The sequence below is a fragment of the Dendrobates tinctorius genome, unplaced genomic scaffold (assembly GCF_039654945.1).
Source record: "Dendrobates tinctorius isolate UK_male_01 unplaced genomic scaffold, ASM3965494v1 ptg000023l, whole genome shotgun sequence".
NCBI lineage: Eukaryota > Metazoa > Chordata > Amphibia > Anura > Dendrobatidae > Dendrobates > Dendrobates tinctorius.
In genome coordinates, this window is record NW_027361691.1 from 11544044 (window position 1) to 11556663 (window position 12620).

The 12620-nt window shown below is 47.9% G+C and overlaps 1 protein-coding gene across 5 annotated transcripts in view; it reads right to left on the reverse strand.

The window, feature by feature from the left end:
* NOX4 (NADPH oxidase 4) overlaps positions 1–12620 on the reverse strand; it is a 372675-nt gene that overhangs the window by 147164 nt on the left and 212891 nt on the right. The gene's annotated exons all lie outside the window — the stretch shown is intronic.

A 12620-nucleotide genomic window follows, 5' to 3' on the forward strand; every position in this document is an offset into this window, starting at 1 on the left:
TAGCAGTCATTGAGGAGTGAAGAGGGTCCTGGGAAATGGGTTGTTATGACCAGATTATTATTATGGGACCCTTCTACAATGTAGATAGAGCCCCTTTAAGAAACAGCCATCCTAAGAGGACTGCAATACTGAAGTGTCCTCATCACTTGTACTTGCACATTTAATTTTCCTCTGCTTTCAGTTGGCATGAAAGTTGGCAATTCATCTTTCACAAACGTGTCTGAGATTAAACTGAAAAGATTTGGAAAGCAGAAACGATAGCTTCAGTTCACGGCCTCCTGTGGTATCTTCTGGCACAATTCACTGCAGCTGACAGACCCGGCCGTCCCAGGAGACACCCAGCGAAAGTGACACATTGGTTCACTTCAGTGACTGCAATCTTTGACAACACGGTATAAAAGTGAAGGAAAAAAAAAAGGGAAAAAAAATCTCGTCTTCATTTATTTTGTAATTGTATATGCTGCTTCGGGGGGTCATTGGGTAAAAACGCTGGAAGTAAGCGCCAGACATATGCTACAAGTCTTATCCTGCATGGCGTCATGAAGTCATTCTGGGAGCAGCGGCGGATCTTAACATGGTAGCACATGACAAGTCAAGAACAGATAAAAGACAAGATATCCAGTTTAAAGGGGTTGTTCAAGAATAATAATTTAATAAACTAATTAAAGGGAATCTGTCTGAAGCTTTTTGCTATCTAATCTGAAAGCATCATGATGTAGGGGCTGAGACCTTGATTCCAGCGATGTGTCACTTACTAGGCTTTGCTGTTTTAATAAAATCAGTATTTTCTCAGCAGGAGATTATCATTACAGGACTAGGTGCCTCGTGCCTCCAGGTCCAACTGGACGGTAGTCATGGGCGAGGGGCGGATGGTCTCCCACACTCTGTCTCCCATCTGCTGTGTGTGCGGTTTGTAACACTCACGTTTTGGTTGCAGGCCTCAGACGTGTCTCCGATTCTTCAACTTAAGTAACTGTCGCACACATCAGGGGGCAATACGTTTTATAAAAGGAAAGTTTTCCTCTTTCCATTTTCATTATATTAAAACACACAATATTGGCCACAAACTTTTCCATTCTCAAAGTCCGTAGCACACATTTATAACTGCTGTTGGCACGCCCTGGGTTATCCCTTTATTCACTGGCATCTCTGGCCCATGGGAAACTCCATCGGGCTCTGCAGCTTCCAAGAATCCAGTCATCACTCCCGAATGCGATTCCTCACCCGGCTTCCTCACATAGGAAGAAAATGAGGCACTTCTCTCAGTGCCTCCGATGGGCCATAGGACATTCCAGGATGATCTGCTTAAGATTGTGGCTGACATTCTCATACTGCTAAACAGTCCATGCGCTTCATACCCTCCAGTCCTCTAGCCTCGAACTACTGCTATCCTCTCAATCTAGTCTCTCATTCTCATCTCTTTGACTAAAATCAGGAAGTGCTCCCCTTTTTAACTAACCCTGCCCCCTCCCATTGTCTGGGCTCATCCCAATCCTTTAACAGTTCCTGAATCTATTGTGCCCAGAACTGCACTTTCCCTAGCTTATATCTGATACGAACGCAATATCCTTGACACGACTCTTGTTGGGTGACCAGAGGCTCCTTCCCGGTCTCTAACACTAGGGGGCGTCTTAGCTCACCCTGTTCCCCGAGTTACTTCTGAAGGTGAAGGTGCTAGGGCCATGTACCCTACCTTATCTCCTAAATCCGCCCTCCATCTGCACTCTCCCTCCACCCAGGGAAGAGAGGAGTAGTTGTACACTGTAGTACACCAACCCGACTAACAAGGTAATATGAACAGGAGTAACAGAAAATACTAAACATACAAACATACACTCACATATAACAGGAGTAAACACTGGGGAGTGGAGGATGGAGAAAAACCAAAGTAGGAGAAGAAAGGGAATTATCACAGTCACTAAACCAAGCAAGAGTCACATAAAAATCCACCAAACGCCTTCTCTTATAACCATCAACTACTGTACTATCCTCCCAGCCATGCATCATAAGCTAGCTCTGACGATGTGTGTCAGTCAGGACCCAGATTATGTAGGGGAAAGAAGTGGCTAACTGAGCTCAGCTGAGAGTTCTAGCTGGCAGAGCTCTCAACATGGCCGATTAACCCCTGTACTGCCAAAAGAAATTTACACTGTTTAAAAAGTAGGTGAAGTGCTTCTATTCAGAGCAAGAATAGGAGCAATCAGACACTGCGGTCTTCTGACTCCTCTCTGTTGCGGCAACTCTATGACAATCCTAAACTATGCATTATGCTTTTCTAAGATTATCCCTAAACTTTCCCTAAATGTTTTACATAAGGAACATTATACATTTGTCACATTACAATACAGGAACTGAGCACCTTAGTGCCTATAAGGTTCTGTACACAATAACACCACATTACTCACGCAATACAATTGTGACAACGGCGTCCGTGGCCGCCGCCGTCCCACGGGCACCGGCTCCCTCCCCAGCTCTCACCCGGCGGCGCGCGCGCGCTCCCTCCTTCCTCCTGCTCACGTGCTTCTCCTCTTCCTGGCCTCCAGGCAGCTCCCCGCCTTCACATGCACACTAGGGCCCGGGCGCGCGCCCGTCCTGATGATTAACCCTGCGGTGGGTGGCGGCCGATTAGCGGTTAGCCAATCACCTGCCAGCAGGGGATATATCAGGCGTCTCCCATAAGGGGATGACGCCTGGTTATTGTGTGAAGTCCATACATTGATTTGGCCGCCTATAGGGTTCCTATAGGTTTTCCTCCTGTCCTATACTCTTCCTAGTCTTTTCGTCTCTGCCTCTCCTGTTTGCCCTGCTCGCCCACCGCCCTGTTGGTCCGTGTCTCCTAGTCATCAGTTCTGACCCACTCCCTGTGTCTGGTTCCCTTCCTGTCCAGTTTCCTAGCCTATTGTCCTCCTGTCTTCCCTATCTTCTTGGTTACTGTTGCTTTGTACGTCTCCTCGTCTCGCACCTTGGTCTCGGTGTGGTCTCCCAGTCCTGCCTGTGGTCACTCCGGTCCTTTGAGCTGCCCCTCTTGGTTTCAGCTGTCGCGGTGTCTGATCCCCCACGGGCCTTCCCAAACGGTCCCTGTATAGGGGTTGGTTCCACCTGGTGTGCTCGCCCCGGGGGACTCAGTTCCGCGACCCAGAGGGTCCACTCTCGGACGCTGCCAAAACCCCCGAAGCGTCACAGTATAACCAGGCCATGGACCCCGCTGGAGCCGCGGCCGCTACGCAGAAAGAGTTACTTTTCCTGCGGGAGAACCAGACCCGGATAATGACCTTTATGAAGTCCATGGACACCCGGCTATCCGCCCTTCAAACCACCGATCCAGGGCACGCTCCCATGTTAGCCGGCATCCAGCAGGAGCTCGCACAGCAGCGCGACGCCCAGTCCCACATCCTAAATTACATGGCGTCCGTCGATGACTGTTTTCTTTCTCTACAGTCCTCGGCGACCGCCTCTGTCCAACCCCGGGATCCGGAATATCACCCGCCACCTCGCCTGGGAAAGCCCCCCAGGTATAACGGAGATCCAAAGCTATGCCGGGGCTTCTTGAACCAGTGCAGACTGCACTTTGAGCCGTTACCCCAGCAATACCCCTCCGACCATGCCAAGGTGGCGTTCATCGTGTCCCACCTTGAGGGAGAGGCTTTGGCCTGGGTGAATCCTTTGTGGGAGAGGGATGATCCTGTGGTCGCTAGTATTCAGAGTTTCCTTGACATGTTTCGCAAGGTATTTGACGAGCCCGGGCAGTTGGCTTCTACTACTGAGGCTCTGTTTAACCTCCGTCAGGGTTCGCTCACCGTGGGGCAGTATGCCATCCGCTTCCGGACACTGTCTTCGGAGCTTGGGTGGAATAATGAGGCCCTGGTGGGAGCCTTTTGGAGGGGTCTTTCTGGCAAGATAAAAGATGAGCTTGCCAGACGGGATACTCCTACCACCCTGGAAGATCTCATATCCCTGGCCACTCGTATAGATCTCCGGTTTCTCAAACGTTCTCGGGAGGCCGCCAGAGAGAGGAAACCCTTTAGGCTCTATCAAGCCCCCATTCCACGTTCCTCCGCACCCTCTGCCAGCGCTGCCCCCGAGCCCATGCAAATAGACCGTGTTAGGTTGTCTGAACAACAGCGCAGGGAGAGAATGACGGAGGGCCTTTGTCTGATTTGCGGCGGTGCCAATCATTTTTTGCGCACCTGTCCTGTGAGACCGGGAAACGCCTCCACCGTAAGAAAGGCTTCCCTAGGTGACTTTAATTCCTCTCTGCCCCTTACCATTTTGGCTTTAATTATTCTAGGTCGGGAGCGTAGATCTGTGGAGGCGTATGTGGACTCGGGTGCGGCTGGCAATTTCATTCGGCTTGAGGAGGTTAACAAGTTCCAGATTCCTCTGGCTACCTTGGAGAACCCACGTGCGATTGCGTCTGTGGATGGCAGACCACTTCCTGAGCTCATCACCATGGTTACTGCCGAAGTTGAGTTTCAAGTGGGAGCTCTTCATCTGGAGAAGATAGCTTTCTACGTGCTGCCTAATTTGTCCCACGCTGTCCTCCTTGGATTACCCTGGCTCAGATTGCATGAACCGGTCTTGGATTGGCGCTCTGGGGAGATTTTGTGCTGGGGCCATAATTGCCAGGAACGCTGTCTGTTGTCAGTGGCCCGTTCTCATCTGCCACAGGAACCAGCCGATCTTCCGGGACTCCCGGCACCATATCACGCGTATGCCGACGTCTTCAGTAAGAAGGAGGCGGATTCTTTGCCACCACACCAGTTCTTTGACTGTCCCATCGAGTTGATTCTGGGAGCCACCCCCCCAGGGGGAGAACGTACCCTTTGTCTCCAGCAGAAACCTCAGCCATGTCAGAGTATATACACGAAAACTTGGCCAAGGGTTTTATTCGGAAATCTTCATCTCCTGCAGGCGCGGGTTTTTCTTTGTTCGGAAGAAAAACGGATCCCTCAGGCCATGCATTGACTATCGAGGCCTGAATAATATTACCGTTAAAAATCGGTATCCTCTTCCGCTGATCCCAGAGCTCTTCGACCGGCTGAGAGGGGCCCGGGTCTTTACCAAACTGGACCTACGAGGAGCCTATAATTTGATCCGAATCAGTGCTGGGGATGAGTGGAAGACTGCTTTCAATACTCGGGATGGCCATTATGAATATTTGGTCATGCCGTTCGGACTCTGCAACGCCCCGGCAGTGTTCCAGGAATTCATCAACGAGGTTTTTCGGGATTTATTATACTCCTGCGTGGTGGTATACTTGGATGACATTCTCGTCTTTTCACCCGATCATTCCTCGCATAGAAGAAGCGTTCGCCTGGTCCTGCAACGTCTTCGGGAGAACCGGCTCTATGCAAAATTGGAGAAATGCCTGTTTGAACAAACCTCGTTGCCTTTCCTGGGTTACATCATCACGGATTCTGGGCTGAAGATGGATCCCAAGAAACTCTCTGCTGTCCTCAAATGGCCTCGTCCTGCCGGCTTGAAGGCCATTCAGCGCTTCCTGGGATTTGCGAATTATTACCGACAGTTCGTTCCTCATTTCTCCTCATTGACTAAGCCCCTCACGCTCTTGACCCGAAAAGGAACCAAATCAAACACCTGGCCTCCCGAGGCTGAAGAGGCCTTTTTTGCCCTGAAGCGCTCCTTTGCTTCAGCACCAATCTTACATCGCCCTGTAGCCAGTAGGCCCTTCATTCTTGAGGTCGATGCCTCCTCCACAGGGGCTGGGGCAGTACTTTCCCAGTGGGCCTCATCCGGACATCTGGTTCCCTGTGGGCTTTTTTCAAAATCCTTTTCCTCTGCCGAATGCAACTACTCTATTGGTGACCGGGAGTTGCTCGCTATAAAGATGGCTCTGGAGGAATGGCGGTACCTGCTTGAGGGGGCAGTTCACCCCTTTACTATATTCACGGGCCACAAAAACTTAGTCTATCTTCAGTCTGCCTAAAGACTCAACGCCCAGCAAGCCCGGTGGTCCCTATACTTCTCGCGCTTTGATTTTAAGCTCCATTTTCGACCCGGGAACAAGAATGCCAAGGCGGATGCGCTCTCTAGGTCGTTGCAGACACCAGAAACGGAGGAAGTTCCATCTTATATCATCGAGCCGGCGAAAGTTATTACCGTGGCTCCCGTGAGCCTCTCTACCCTTCCGCCAGGCAGGATCTTCCTTCCACAGGGCAAAAGACTGGAGGTGCTACGGTGGGAGCACTCGTCCAAAATCGCAGGACACGTCGGGACCAAGAAGACCCGCTTGCTTCTCTCCCGCTACTATTGGTGACCCTCTCTTCGCCAGGACGTGCTGGATTTTGTAGCCTCCTGTACTACCTGTGCACAGAACAAGGTGCCTAGGGATCTGCCCTCCTTCATCCGCTACCTGTTCCAGAGGCCCCTTGGCAGCAAATTGCCATGGATTTTGTGACAGACCTGCCTTCCTCTTCTGGGTGCACTACTATCCTTGTGGTAATAGATCGCTTCTCCAAAATGGCCCATTTCATCCCGTTACCCATCTTGCCTTCGGCTCCTAAGTTGGCCGAAATCTTTATCCATCAGTTCTTCAAGCTGCATGGACTCCCTCAAAGGATCGTGTCTGATCGGGGAGTTCAATTTACCTCCCGATTCTGGAGAGCTCTCTGTCGGCACATGGGTACGTCTTTGGATTTCTCCTCCGCCTACCACCCACAGACCAACGGGCAAGTGGAACGAGTCAATCAAGTTCTGACGACCTTCCTGCGCCACTTTTCCAACGCCCACCAGGACAACTGGGTCTCGCTCCTCCCTTGGGCGGAATTTGCCCACAATAATCATCCTAATGAGTCCTCCTCCAAGTCACCATTTTTTGTGGTCTCAGGCCAAAACCCTGGCATCCCGCTGCCCATCTCCACGTCTTCGGGGGTTCCCGCGGCAGATGCTCTCGCCGCTGACTTCTCGCAAATTTGGAAGGAGACCAAAGAAGCCCTCGTGAAGTCCAGTACCCGGATGAAAAAACATGCGGACAAAAGACGAAGGGATCTTCCACCATACCATCCTGGTGACAAAGTCTGGCTTTCGACTAAACACATCCGTCTAAAAGTTCCCGCATACAAGTTGAGTCCCCGTTATATTGGGCCTTTTGAGGTACTTGGACGCATTAACAACGCTGCTTACAAATTGAGATTGCCGGCTTCACTCTGAGTTCCTAACGCCTTCCATGTCTCGTTCCTTAAACCTGTCATCCTTAACCGGTTCTGTCCTGCTTCTATCTAGTCCCCTCAGCAAATTGAGGATGATAACGTCTTTGAAGCTAAGGACATTTTGGCCATGAAAAAGGTCAGAGGAAGGACCCTCTTTCTTATCGATTGGAAGGGATTTGGTCCCGAGGAGAGGTCCTGGGAGCCCCGGGAGAATATAAATGCCCCGCAAATTCTGAAAAAGTTTTTGGCCGACTTCAGAAGGGGGAGATGTAAGGAGGGGGGTACTGTGACAACGGCGGCCATGGCCGCCGCTGTCCCACGGGCACCGGCTCCCTCCGCAGCTCTCACTCACCCGGCGGCGCGCACGCTCCCTCCTTCCTCCTGCTCACGTGCTTCTCTTCCTGGCCTCCGGGCAGCTCCCCGCCTTCACATGCACACTAGGGCACGGGCGCGCGCCTGTCCTGATGGTTAACCCTGCGGTGGGTGGCGGCCGATTAGCGGTTAGCCAATCACCTGCCAGCAGGGGATATATCAGGCGGCTCCCATAAGTGGATGACGCCTGGTTATTGTGTGAAGTCCATACATTAATTTGGCTGCCTATAGGGTTCCTATAGGTTTTCCTCCTGTCCTATACTCTTCCTAGCCTTTTCGTCTCTGCCTCTCCTGGTTGCCCTGCTCGCCCACCGCCCTGCTGGTCCGTGTCTCCTAGTCATCAGTTCTGACCCACTCCCTGTGTCTGGTTCCCTTCCTGTCCAGTTTCCTAGCCTATTGTCCTCCTGTCTTCCCTATCTTCTCGATTACTGTTGCTTTGTACGTCTCCTCGTCTTGCACCTTGGTCTCGGTGCGGTCTCCCAGTCCTGCCTGTGGTCACTCTGGTCCTTTGAGCCGCCCCTCTTGGTTTCAGCTGTCACGGTGTCTGATCCCCCACGGGCCTGCCCCAAACGGTCCCTGTATAGGGGTCGGTTCCACCTGGTGCGCTCGCCCCGGGGGCCTCAGTTCCGCGACCCAGAGGGTCCACTCTCGGACGCTGCCAAAACCCCCAAAGCGTCACAACAATTCATGAAAATTTGCTTCCGGGAGAGAGGCATATGACGTATGATCGTTCCTGTCACACCCTTACACAACAACGCCTCCAGTACTGGTTAGTAGCTTTCTGTACACTGTACATTGACAGAAAACTGCCAATCAGTGGTATGGGCGGGGCTGTAGAGACTGTCTCAGCATTCCGAGCTCTGCTAAATCTATAGGTGAGAAAACTGTGATTGTATCAAAATGACAGCAAGCAGACAAGCAAGCGATATATTGCTGGAATCAGGGTCTCAGTCACTATCATACTGCTCGCAATTGCATAGCAAAAACTTGATATCATTTAACTGTATAATGACTGCCCTTATAATAATCTAAACAGCCATCTTAGCCAAATTTTCAATATTGCAGGGACCTTGTTATTAGAAAATGATTTGACGACTGTAGTGGGCATGTTTTGTGATATGCAGCAGTCAATGTGCAAGGAAAGTGAGAAGGAACTGAGTGGTTTCTATCATTGACCAATGCCTTATCTCCTTTTAGCGTTATAACAGCGGATTGTTACCCTGTTTGTTACCATAATGAAATGACTGAAGATACTGCCCCCTAGTGTACCCAGCAGAAGCCGTACAGTGGCAGTGTCAGCGTATTGTGAAGGCTCAGTGGCCAGTAGAGAAAACTGCAAGATTTCAAGAATTTTTATTATTATTATTATAGATACACATCAAAAGAGAATACGGTACTTTAAATGTAGACCAAGGTAAATAAGGTTGGGTGTGGTGGACGCTCGGACATGTGGATACTCTTTGGGTATGAGCTTTTTGATTTTTATGTGACCTTCACTTTACTATATTTCTGCATTAGGCACTTATACTGGCATTGTCACGACACAGCCGTCGGGTGACTGGGGACCAGGGCCTCCTTTTTTGGCCCTGTTCTATTCCCCTACCCAGGTAGAAGGCGATGCTACTGTGCACCGTAGTACACCAACCCGACAAACAGGGCAACAAAGACAAGGTGTAACTAAAAACTCCACACACACCAAATATTCACTCACATATATGTACGGTGGCCAGGGTGGTAGTCGTGACAATGAGCTGTAGTGTTCCCACACCCTGGCGCCCCACAGATGAAATATAATGTTTCTTCCACTGTATGTGCAGTGTGTGCAACAGTTCACTTACATTTACAGTCCAAGTCACCTCTTCAGCTCCATTGGCCTCACAAACAACTCCAGAGACAGTGTCCATTCTTAACAGGTTAACTTTACTTAATGATATATAGCAGATGCTTTAAATCCAATATGGAGAGGATCAAGAATAGCAGATTGGATTCGGTAGAGGAAAATATAAAACTAATATACTTTATTCAAATTAGTTAAAAACTCACTCATTAAGAATGCACGTGCAAAAATCACCATAGACACAAGACGGACAAAATACACATAAATACAACAAAATTATCAATGCTGAAAGAGGCTATCTGGGTTTTCTTAAACTTTTTATAAGGGACCTCCAATCCTTTTAAGGAGCAAACCACCGTATATTCACAATAGCCTACCATCGAGTGTTAGATTTAAGCCTTTTCGCACTATAGAAAGAAAAATGCTACTTGGTAGGCATCATCCAAACACTTATCAATCTTGCTATAGTTGTGCTCATATATAGTGAAGTGACAGTGCCAACAGTGCGTTCCTTTCAAAAAGACGTTAATACAGCTTTTCAGCTATCAGATGAACGCTATATATTTACTATGTCAGTGTATATTCAATCTCGGTGTCCAAAAAATGCGTTTTTTTTTTTTTAGAACGCTGGTATCGCTTTTTACCATCAAATGAACACTTTATGTCAACCAATAATATTCAAATCATATGCTGACTGAATATACATCTAGCCATGGCGGATGGAAGAAAGGAACGGTCTCACTGAGTGTATATATCGTTTGTGGACCTCATCCTTACTGCACGTCCCGTCTCCCAACGGATGAGGTCCATAAAGTTTAAGAAAACCCAGATAGCCTCTTTCAGCATTGATAATTTTGTTGTATTTATGTGTATTTTGTCTGTCTTGTATCTATGGTGATTTTTGCACGTGCATTTTTAATGAGTGAGTTTTTATCTAATTTGAATAAAGTATATTAGCTTTATATTTTCTTTTAACTTTACTTAAGAGTAGGGTTTTCAGCATAAATGCGGTACAGTGTATACAGAGTGACATTTCTTCAGCTTTCCCTGTGTTCCTAGCAATCCCTGCTCTTCCTGGACAATTCCTGTCCTGTCTTGGCAATCATTGCTCTTCCTGGACAATCCCTATCCTATTCTAGCTATCACTGCCCTTCCTGGGCGATCCCTGTCCTGTTCCAGCAATCACTACTCTTCCTTGACAATCCCTGTCCAGTCCATGCCTTTAGGCCCACCAGCTTCCTTCCGTTCCCCTTGTGCAGTCTCAAAAGGAAAAGATAAAAGGCTCACTGTCTCAGCTTCGCCTAGTCCCGGTCATAGACCCCGGTTCCTATTTGGAATGGTTCCGTTTAAACTGGTGACCGCCTACACGCCACTCAGCCTGGGGTCCCTTCTTGCTGAAGCAACCTTATTCCTACGGCTGTCAGACTGTCCTTGCTCACTGCTGCATCTGCCCTAACCACTAACCAGGATGTGCCTCCCTATATCCCACTGCTCTATGCTGCTCTCATCTTTAACCCAACTGGACAACCCCTAATGCTCACTATACTATTTTATCTCATTCCCTATCTATATGGTGCCCTCACTATTGTCCTATGCTATTACCGTTTAGTATCCCTAACGTTATAAACATTACAGGAACACATTAGCATTGGTAAATGACAAGGTACCGTATGTAATCTATGTGAACTGTGTCCAAAGAGGTGGAGGCATGTGACGGCCTTGGTCACTTCCTTTCATATAACAGAGGAATCCACCGGGGTGTACAGGAAGGGGAAGAAACCAAAATAGGAAAGGATAAGGAATTACCAAGTATATAATCCAAACAACAGTCGCTTATAACCCCTCCAGCTCTCATTCTCATAACAGCTTCTCTCCCTCATTTAGCCATGCAGCAAAAGCTAACTCTGACAAGGATTAGTAATAGAGCCTAGATTATATAGGGAAAGGAGTGACTAACCCAGCACAGATGAACACAGGAATTTGCAACATGGCCGATTAACCCCTGTTCTGCTAGAAGAAATAAACACATTTAGTAAGCAGGAGAAGTGCTTCTTCTCAGCGCCAGAGTAGGAGTAACCTGACGCTGCGGTCTTCTGGCTCCGCTCTGTCTCGGTAACCCCGTGACAAGCATATATCAGATTTACTTATGGTGTACACCCTTTATTTGGCCTCTACTAAGCTGTCTCCAAGTGTCACTTATGCTACCCTGCACTGTTTCTGTACTTTATATATGCCTTGTATGTGGTATAATCTATAAATTATAGATTAGCATGTGATTTTTACTATTTTATGCTGTCATTACATCTTTTGGACTTTTTTACGCCGTAGTTTATTTGTAAGATTAATGTCTGTTGGAGTGTCAATAGTGATTTTTTTGTCCATGAGATAGGCATCTGGCCGACTAAATGTATTGATATGTATCAGTGGAATTTGTTCCTAAACTTGATCTCTTATATGTAGTTGTGCTCAAAAGTTTACATACCCTGGCAGAATTTTTGCTTTCTTGGCCTTTTTTCAGAGACTATGAATGATAACACCAATGCTTTTTCTCCACTCATGGTTAGTGGTTGGGTGAAGCCATTTATTGTCAAACTACTGTGTTTTCTCTTTTTAAATCATAATGACAACAAAGTTCACATACCCTGGTGATTTTGGCCTGATAACATGCACATAAGTTGACACAAATGGGTTTGAATGGCTACTAAAGGTAACATCCTCACCTCTGACCTGTTTGCTTGTAATCAGGGTGTGTGCATAAAAGCAGAGTTATCTTTTTGCCAAGAAGAGTGGGCAGCTTTACCATCTGAGAAAATAAAGAACCTCATCCACAACTACCACAAAAGACTTCAAGCTGTCATTGATGTTAGAGGGGGCAATACACGGTATAAAGAAATGGGGTATGTGAACTTTTGATCAGGGTCATATGTATGTTTTGGGGTTGTCATCATGATTTAAAAAGAGAAAACACAGTAGTCTGACAATAAATGGCTTCACCCAACCACTAACCATGAGTGGAGAAAAAGTTTTGGTGTTATTATTCATATTCTCTGAAGAAAAGGCCAAGAAAGCAAAAATTCTGCCGGGGTATGTAAACTTTTGAGCACAACTGTATAATTATTCTGCACTATATTTGTACTTTTCATGGATTATGTGTGCAATTTAAATCGCACATATGCATTTATCACTCGATACCTCTTTCTTATCTGTATACTCTGATAGGGCATACTGTGCTAGTATTACTT